Genomic DNA, 9,761 nt, shown 5'->3' with positions numbered 1-9,761 from the left:
AATGCCAACAATGGCGGACAATATGGTTTGAAAAATAGCCTGGAGGATATTTTTTTTGCATGTCGCGTGCTGAACAGTGCAGTAAACGGCGCACAGTATGCTTGTACATAGTAGGACGCAGGAGATGGCTTGCATTCAGACAGCCAGTGACTGTCAAACCTGGGCCTTGTTTCAGAAAGCAGGATCACAGGGTTAGCTGGATAACTGCACTGAGTAAAATCCAATGCCACCCCAAATCTGGAACATGGACTGAAGTAAAAAGAGCTATTGAGTTATTGAGGTAACTCCTTAATCCTGCTTTGTGATAGGGCCTTGTTTGACAGTCACTGGTCTGCAGTGAGTCCTGGAATGAATTTCAGAGGCGATTTAAAGGCTGGGAACCTGCCGAGTTCATGGGTTAACACGCCAGCCACAGGGATCCCTTCATCCTCTCAGTCTGGTTCTCAGTGTATTGGCTGTTCTGGGGTCAGTTTGGCGCTCTCTCCATTAACTTGCAGCTGGGCATGTCGGCTCTTCTGGGATCAGTCGACCATGACTTGGCCTGGGTGGATGGAATCTGTCTTGTTGCTTGTCGGATCTGGTCTTTGGCAGGCTAGCAGCAGCAGGAGCTCAGAGGCATTGGGTGAAGGAGGGGGCAGGGTGTTTTTTTTGCTTTTTCTGGTTCAGTGATTAGATACGGGTCGGTAGGGAGATTGCACAATTGCAGCTGCTGGGCTCCTGTTGAGGGCTGTGGTGCTGTAGCTCCACAGTCTTGCGTTGCAGTACACGGTGACGCCACAAGGCACAATTCCACACCATGCCACACAGCTCCTGCTTTCACATGGTAGCCCCAGACTGCCTGTAATTTAGATTTGGGTGATTAGGGGCCAATTTTACCCTGTGAGAACACATCAGGCTTCTCTGCTCCAGTGAAAGAGAAGAAAGCGAAAGGCCTCCCCTCCTTCCTTTCGCGGGGTTCCCGAGACCTCGTCCGGCGGGGATTTCGAGAGAGATCCTGCAAAGTCAGATGTGCAGGACGGAGCCCAGGTTAGCTGATGGAAGGGGTGGGGGTGTTCATTCCTGGAGTTCCTGCGTGCTTTCAGCTCTGTGTGCACACATACCTTTCCTGCCCCGCCCCACCTCACCTATTGTAGGGGACACTCACCTGAAAGGACACACCTGTGTGATACCTGAGCTGGCTGGTGGGTATAACGTGTGTGTGTGTGTGTGTGTGTGTGTATACAGTGACTCTGTGTGTGTGTGTGTGTGCGTCCTGAGTCTACAGGACAAGCCTATGATCCTGCAGAGACCAGTGGATCTGAAAAGGTTGGGGGCGGGAGTTGTAACACAGGATTTTCTTTTTTCTTTTTAAGGCGAAGCTTCCTACATTTCAACAGCTCAATTCGCAATTCTGAGCCAACACATGCTTTTAGTTTTAGACATTTTGGAAGGTCAGGTTTATATTTTTATCAGCATTTAAAATAAGTTGAGCACATTTATTAATGTTTTTCCTTTCGTTATCGGTCTTGACTTTATGGCCTTGAAAGGGTCATGCTTCCAAAATCAGTGTTGTGTAGTAAGGAAACATTAAACTATGGTCGTAACAATCCCTGTTGCAAAATGTGGAGAATCTGCCAGCCTCCTGGACACATTTATTACCCACTTTTCAATCCAACCATGTAAACATTCCCCATTTTAATTAGCTTAATAAACCCATTACTCTCTCCCAGGTGGCTGCCTCATAGGTGGTGGTTAAAATGTTTTATTATGTTCGTTATTGTTGAACAATTAGCTGGAATTGACCAGTGATTCAAAAGTGCAACTTTACCCTTCGTTCTTTAGAATTATGATTCAGGGTGATTCATAAAAGCCTCAAATGCTGTGGGATAGTCCAGTCCTCCAAGCTTGAAAAACATGTGATCCCAGGACCAAGTAAGCCCTTTCTCCTGCCTGAAATGTGTCCAGTGTGGTTAAATTGAGGTGAGAGGGTAGGGGGAAGTTTGAAATAAGCGCATGATGTTGCACAAGAATAAACTGGCAAAGTCACAAACATTGTGTTCGCAGTAGGAGGACTTCTAAAATAAGTCTGTGGGACACATTAACCCCTCCTCTTCTCTGCAGAAACGGATGCATTTCTCCCTTCTCCTTTCCCCGGTTTTCTAGGGGCTTTCCTCCCGTGTAAAGTGGGCATCGCAGAACGAGCGCTAGCTGAGCTCTGTGACAGCGGGCCGGAGTCAGCGGTGCCCCGGAACCCTCCTCTGTGGGCTGCGTGTTCCATCAGGCACGTACAGCTCAGCGCACCTGCACTCCTGCCCCACCCGCTCCGTAAAGCACATACCTGAGAGAGCACACCTGTTTGGTACCTGCGCCATATCAGATGATGATAACATCTGGGTGGCTCCTGAGTCGACAGGAGGAGCCCATGTTCCCAGGTGAGGGGGTGCTGGGACGGCGGGGCGTCAGACCTGTTAGGCAATGCTGAAGTATTTCACATTGCTACTCGTATTTGTTTCTCCTTATTAGTGGCTGTAATGCAATCAGAAAATACATACCCATCTATTGGTGCTACCCATCTATTATTAGGAACTGCTGTCACTCCATGTTGTTTTGCCAGTGAGTGACTGAGTGAATAACTGAGTGACTGGGTGTGCAGAGTAGTGGGAGAATGTATCAACAGCTATGTACATAGAGTATACCATTGAGTAAGTGTGACTGAGTGAATGTATGAATGACTATATAAGTGTGCAGTTGAGTTACTATGAGTGATTAGATAAGGAGTACCTTCCTAACATTGCGTAATAACCAAATAGGACGTGTTTGCTTCTGACTCACATGGCAGAGCAGGTAATTATCTACAACCTTGCCACAGTGTTATTGTTCATTATTTTGGTGGTTGCACTTTAAAAGTGAGATACAAACTGCAAACTCCAAAGGCCCTCACAGCCTGCCAGTACAACAACCTGCAGTAACAACACCCATATTACTGTCATATGACTGTTTGATAAATTAACATCTGCATTTATTCATTTCACAATTTTAATTGAATAATTATTGCTGGTGTTATTATGTGACAATGGTGCTAAATGAGTGTGATTATGGAACATACATCTGTGTGTTGTTAATCTGTAGTACTGCGCAGATGTACAGAGAGTATTATGGTTAGAGGGGGGCAGGGTGTTAGTATTGGGGTGCAGGGAGTATTATGGTTAGAGCGGTGCAGGGTGTGAGTATTGGGGTGCAGAGAGTATTATGGTTAGAGCGGTGCAGGGTGTTAGTATTGGGGTGCTGGATGTATTACGGTTAAAGGGGTGCAGGATTTGAGTACTAGGTTGAGAGGGAGTTCCAGCGAAGCGCTCCTTCATCCTGAAAACAGCTGGGGTTGTGGGCGAGACAGGACTGACCACAGAGGGAAACATGTGACCCTCACTGAGGCTGCAGGCGCTACAACCAGCTGTGCGTGAGTGAGAAAGAAACTGAATAGATGGTTAAAGAAAAAAAGTGAAGATATGTATTTAATATGTGTGTGTGTGTGTGTGTGTGTGTGGGTGTGAGTGAGTGTAGTACATCGTGTGTGTGATCCTGCATGTATGCTCCTAAGCGTAATAACAGTCGTGTTTATTTTTCTGTCTGCATGGTGAAAAATATGTATGATGTGGGTCGCTGAACCCTGCCACCCTCCTGTTCTGGCCGTGAGTGATGTCGCCTGTTACACGCTGTGCAGCTCCACTACGTCAACAGTGAACATAACAGACTCACACTTTCTCACAGCTCACATCTGTCCCTTTGGTACACTCCCTTGAGGTGCGGCTGATCCCAGCGACTCCGTTAGCTTCATTGGTGTGTCCTGGCTTTACTGTTAGCCAGTTAGCACTGGTCAGGAGCTCTTTGTATGGTGGCTATGTGTGCAGACGGTACATAACCTCAGTTACTTTGGTACAACATGCATGCTGTTTGTGTTTCTGACCGACATACGTAGCACTGCACTGCACTCTTCACAGATATATGAGGGGGTTGACCACATATCCAGGAGGGGGAATGAGGTTGTGGAACGGTCAGGCCACTGTGGTTTGACCCATGGATACTCTCTGCAAAGTATCCAGTCTCCAGCCATTTAACGGTATGCCTGACAAAAGGATATTCAGCTTGAGAATATAATTATGCTGACCTTCGTCTTAGATGTATTTTTCTTTTACCATTGGACAAAGAAATATCGTGAAAAATGTGGGATGCTTTCTTCTTATCTTAAGAAATGAGTGGACAAAGGAACTTTCTAAATGTACAGTATATTTGTTAAATGTATGAACTCGTTTCTCAAAGTGTTTTGAAGAAATGAAACATCTAACATTCACAAGAGAATAGAATAATTTACTAAATTTAAATTGTGACCACTTCCCTGGTGACGCATAGACAGTGAAGATATTATCGGAAATGTTTTTATCAGTACAGTGCAACGCTCCGTGCCTCTATTTAATTCACTTTTCTAACTTCCATTTTTCTACAACATAAAATAACTGTTCTCCATAGACTAGCATAATGCGGTACCACATTTCCATAGGTCATATTAAATTTTTATAAGGGAGTGACTTTGTTAGGTATCTTTTTATATATTTTTGTATTTATATTTGTATATTTTTGGTTGGTTGAATGAAGGAATGTGACTTTTACCTATTCTGAAGTGAATGTGTTCACACACTGTAACTGAGTGAAGTAAAGGTGTTCATACACTGTGACTGAGTGATGTGAATGTATTCATACACTGTGACTGAGTGAAGTAAATGTGTTCATACACTGTGACTGAGTGATGTGAATGTGTTCATACACTGTGACTGAGTGATGTGAATGTGTTCATACACTGTGACTGAGTGAAGTAAAGGTGTTCATACACTGTGACTGAATGATGTGAATGTATTCATACACTGTGACTGAGTGATGTGAATGTATTCATACACTGTGACTGAGTGATGTGAATGTGTTCATACACTGTGACTGAGTGATGTGAATGTGTTCATACACTGTGACTGAGTGAAGTAAAGGTGTTCATACACTGTGACTGAATGATGTGAATGTGTTCATACATTGTAACTGAGTGTTGTGAACGTATTCATACACTGTGACTGAGTGAAGTAAAGGTGTTCATACACTGTGACTGAATGATGTGAATGTGTTCATACATTGTAACTGAGTGTTGTGAACGTATTCATACACTGTGACTGAGTGATGTGAATGTGTTCATATACTGTGACTGAGTGATGTGAATGTGTTCATACACTGTAACTGAGTGTTGTGAATGTGTTCATACTGTAGGGAAAATTCACCAGAGATTCCCCCCTCTAAAAGTACTAATCAAAATCAGACTCTGCCCTCATGAAAAAGCTGGTTCCTTCAACACTCTCGAAGATTTATGTTAAGAGTGTATCAATATATATGTATACACAACATGTAATCAATATGTCATATGTATGCTGTTTTATTAAATTGAATGAACCTAGAACATTTGTATAACTGAGCTTATGAAAATGCAAGAAACCACAGTGTACGCTGTCGAAAAGAGAGCAAAGACTGCAAGTTAAAGAATTACATTTATTCACTCAGAAGAAAGTAGTGATCAGATATGTAGTATTATATATTCAATGATTTCTCTGATGTTTATTTTATATTTTCTATGATTTTACTGCTGTTCAGTATGTCTATACTTTCTATGACTTATTGTTATATTTTCACTGATGTCTATCATATCATTTCTATGATTTTTATTTGACTGCTGTTTTGTACATCTGTATACTCTTTATGACTTATTACTGATAAATATTGTTGTTAGAAATGCATAAGTGACCCCTGTGTAATCCAAAGTTAAGTCAAATGATTAATATGAGGTGGAAAGCACCAAAAATGATCTATAGGTCATAGAAAGTTCTGGAAAACACTATATAGTGAATAGCACCATGTTTTACATGTTTTTCATGTTAATGATTTCAGTTTGTTAGAAGACACAGCCTATAAAGCAAAATGTATGCAATAAGATCCTTCTTTGTTTTTGGAAATCAATGGGACAATTCGCCACAATGGTTTCAGGACTGAAAAGTAAATACCTGTAACATAGCCAAGTCATATGATGTTTTTCAAGAAAGCTATTGGTTGTGTTGAGATAAGGACTGTGCATAAAATGAGAGTTTAGTCTGATATTCAAGGTTGAAAATCTGAGGATTTGAACCGGCTGTTGTGCAGATGTGCCACAATAAAGTCAATTTTCTGCAGACCTTGCTGCCATGGGATCTTTCGCCTTTTGGACTTGTTTTACAACTGATTGGAGATTGGACCGTGAGAGCTACCGTTTCCTAGCAACGACAACACACTGTGACTGAGTGTTGTGAATGTGTTCATACACTGTGAGTGAATGATGTGAACGCATATCACATATTTTTGGCAGAAACACACAGGGGATTGAGAGCAAGGGGAATGGGCTCCTTTTGCCTTATCTGCCTGGACAACACCTGGATCCTGTTCCCAGCATGCACTTACCTGTCCCTTACGTCCTGCTAATTACCCAAATACCTCTGAGAGAAACAGAAGGTCCTTTCATTCAACAGTATATCTGTGTGTGTGCATGTGTGAGAGAGAGAGACCAAGGGAAGGGGAGAGAGAGATAGAGAGACAGAGATGGGGAGAGAGAGACAGAGATCATTTTACTGTATGTTGTTTTGAAACTTGTTCTTTGATGTAATAAAAATTACCATGCCATCTTCTGTGAAAGTGCAGCTCATCAAACAAAGAAAGTTATAAATTAATGAAAAACCAGTGAAGCTGCACTATGTTCATCTTGTATTTCATGTTTTTTTACTTAAAAGACTTAGTTTTAATCCAATTCAGAACTTTGTTTCTCTGCTTTTTGAGAAAATCATATTTCATATTTGTGTCCTGTCAAAATGAAACAAATTTAAGCAATCTTTCTTCTGTCCGAACAAAAACCACCATATTGACCTCATTGATGGGGGTAAAAGATGGGTAAAAGAGGCAGGTTTTATTTGGTGGAATGCTCTTGCTTGTAGCGCAGTTTCCCAGAACTCTCGGATTGCTCTGCATAAACACGCAGCAGGAACATGCTGTGGTTTTGGATGCAGTGCTCGGGGATGTTTGTGGATGAATACATTTCTCCTGTGGACCCCACCTCAACTCACCACCTCAAGGAAAAACTACAACACTGAATATCTGGAATTCATGCAGTCGTTTTCAACATTGGAGTCGAATAAATGAGAGGAATGAATGCATGTGAGAGTGTGTGTGTGCATATCTGCGTGAGCGTGCCTGGACCTTGGCATGTATGTGAGCAGGTATGTGTGCGTGCACGTGTATGTGTGCGTGTGTACTACGTGCGTATGTGTGAATCTATGCATGCGTTACTGTAGCACAGTCTGAAAGCTGAGGTAAGTGGTTTGTTTGTGCGCTGTACAAAGCCCATGGTCCTGACAGGAAGTACAGTGCAGTGCGGCGATCAGCTTTCAAACAAACTGTGTGAGACTGTACACAGACCCCATCAGGCAGTGGTTTTCATGTCTATGCATACACTCTACTGCTGCTACTCTGTTAGCCGTTTTTGTGTTCATTCAGCATTAGCGGCCTGTGTTTGAAATTGAAATACCAGCTGCCAGCTGTTTCAAAACATAGCTTGAGCTGGTCTAAGTGGTCAACCTGCTACCAGCTGTTTCAAAACCGAGCTCAAACTGTTTTTTTCAGCTGAGGTGGCATTGGTCATGTGACAAACCAGTACTCTCAAGCAGTGTATTGTGTTTTAGCTCCAGTTGCAATGGCCTATAAATGTATTTGTACTGTAAGTGACTGAGGTTCATGTGTGTGAAGCTCAGGAGATGTCCTTAGGTACACTAATAGGTGGTGCTTTCAGTCACTGCCTGGCATTCATTTAATTAGCACAGAGTCGTAAAACATGGGGCTGAGGTGAGGGCAGGAGTTTTGGGGTACAGGGTCGCTGTCAGTTGCTGCATTGGCAGATCAGCAGATGCCCATCTTGGTACAGAGTAAAAGCATGCGTTTGTGGGTATTTCTATTGAATATGGACCTATTCAATAAAAAATAGAATCATCAGTGTAAAGTCATAGGCGGTTAGTCTACTACATACAGTATGGCCTGTATGCCCCCTTGGCAGGGTGTCTGCTAGAGTCTGGAATTTTGGAAGAGGAACACAACACCCATTCTTCCCACCAAGTCAATGAACCTTTGCTTACTTCTCGGGAGCAGACACCCCTCTCCGGAGATACAAAATGCTTGAACATGGTGTGTGTGGATCACTCTGGAAGTGATGTCTGGCATAAAGCATCCTTATTAAGGCTATAAGGGCGCATAAGCCATGCCAGAAATGTGGCCCACACCTTGTGCTGAGAGTGCAGGGTGGTGTGGTTGGCTGGCGTCTGCCAGGCTGATAAACGGCAATTATTCCAGTCGACGTTCAGCAAGGTCCTGTTCTCGTCAACACCAACAGCTTTCACGGTTGTAGGCCATTAGTGGGTCTTGGAGAGCTCTTTGGCACGTTGCCTTTGCAGAAAGGTTTATCTGGGTGGCAGAGAGGGAAGGTCGAGCTGATGCCGATGACAGCACAAGTCCTGTAGCTCCTCACTTCCACACATCAGCACATCTGGGTGAGTGGGTGAGAGTGTGTGTGTGCTTGTTTAATAGCTTTTTTGGATAATGACGCCTTGTTAACATTTGGGGGTCTTGCCCGCACGCACGCAGCAGTGGTTCCCAGCAGTCAAATGTTCTTTGGACTGGACAGCTTGGGTGGTCATGTGAGTATCAGAGGTTTCTGGGGAAATCTGTCTCTCTCTCTGAGTCTCTCTCTCTCTCGTTCTGGCTGGGGGTGGACCGATAAGTAGAGTGGAAATCTCAGGAATGCAGGGCTCTCAGAGTTTGGCCAGGACCCCCACCCCCCCTCTCCACACTCCTCTCCCCCCTTGCCTTTAAACCTTAAACAGTCCCCCCCCCCCTCTCTCTCTCTCTCTCTCTCTCTCTTGCCCTCTCTCTCTCTCTCGTTTCTGATTTTGAGAAATTAATTGTCATGTATAATAATGGTCAGAGTGGTTATTATAGTGGTTGTGGTGATGGCAAGTTATTTGTTGACTGTTCCATATCTTGATGAATAGCAGAATTGTCATTTTGTATTGGGCTATATGGCTATTTAGCACTTCATGACTCTTTTGAGGTCTGCACTGTCAAAGAAATCTGGATGTGGAAGGCACTTTACACAGGGCTGTGAGTGTCTGACTGAGCAGCAGGGGTCACTGAGGAGCCAAACCTGTTTCGCCCTGCAGGAACTGCTGCCCATTCTTCACACAGTTGGCACAAAGGATTATGAATGACTCTTCTAGAGCAGTACTTCCAGACCTGGGCCCTGGTAGTTGATACTGTATAATTTATAATATTCCAAAGCAAATTAAATGGCTAATTTGAATAATCTTGAATAATAATATTGTAACAGGGCAATGCATTTCCTACATGCATTCAGGTCAGTAAATGAACCAAACAAGAAAATTAGTATAATTAGTGAAAATAGTATTATAGTATTTTTTGCCATATACTGTAAAGAAATCATGTATGGTTAAAATTCCTACCAGAAAAAAATGATTGATATGAGTAACAACAATTAAGTAGACCCCAATTAAAAAAATATATATAAATGTAAAAAGCAGTGATTCCTGTGACTCTTCCAGCATGTGAACTGAAAAATAACACTCAAGGGGCATCTAGGAAACTTGACAAATTTATGTGTTGGAAAG

The sequence above is a fragment of the Conger conger genome, chromosome 16 (assembly GCF_963514075.1).
Source record: "Conger conger chromosome 16, fConCon1.1, whole genome shotgun sequence".
Lineage (NCBI taxonomy): Eukaryota > Metazoa > Chordata > Actinopteri > Anguilliformes > Congridae > Conger > Conger conger.
Note: the sequence above shows the minus strand (reverse complement) of the source record.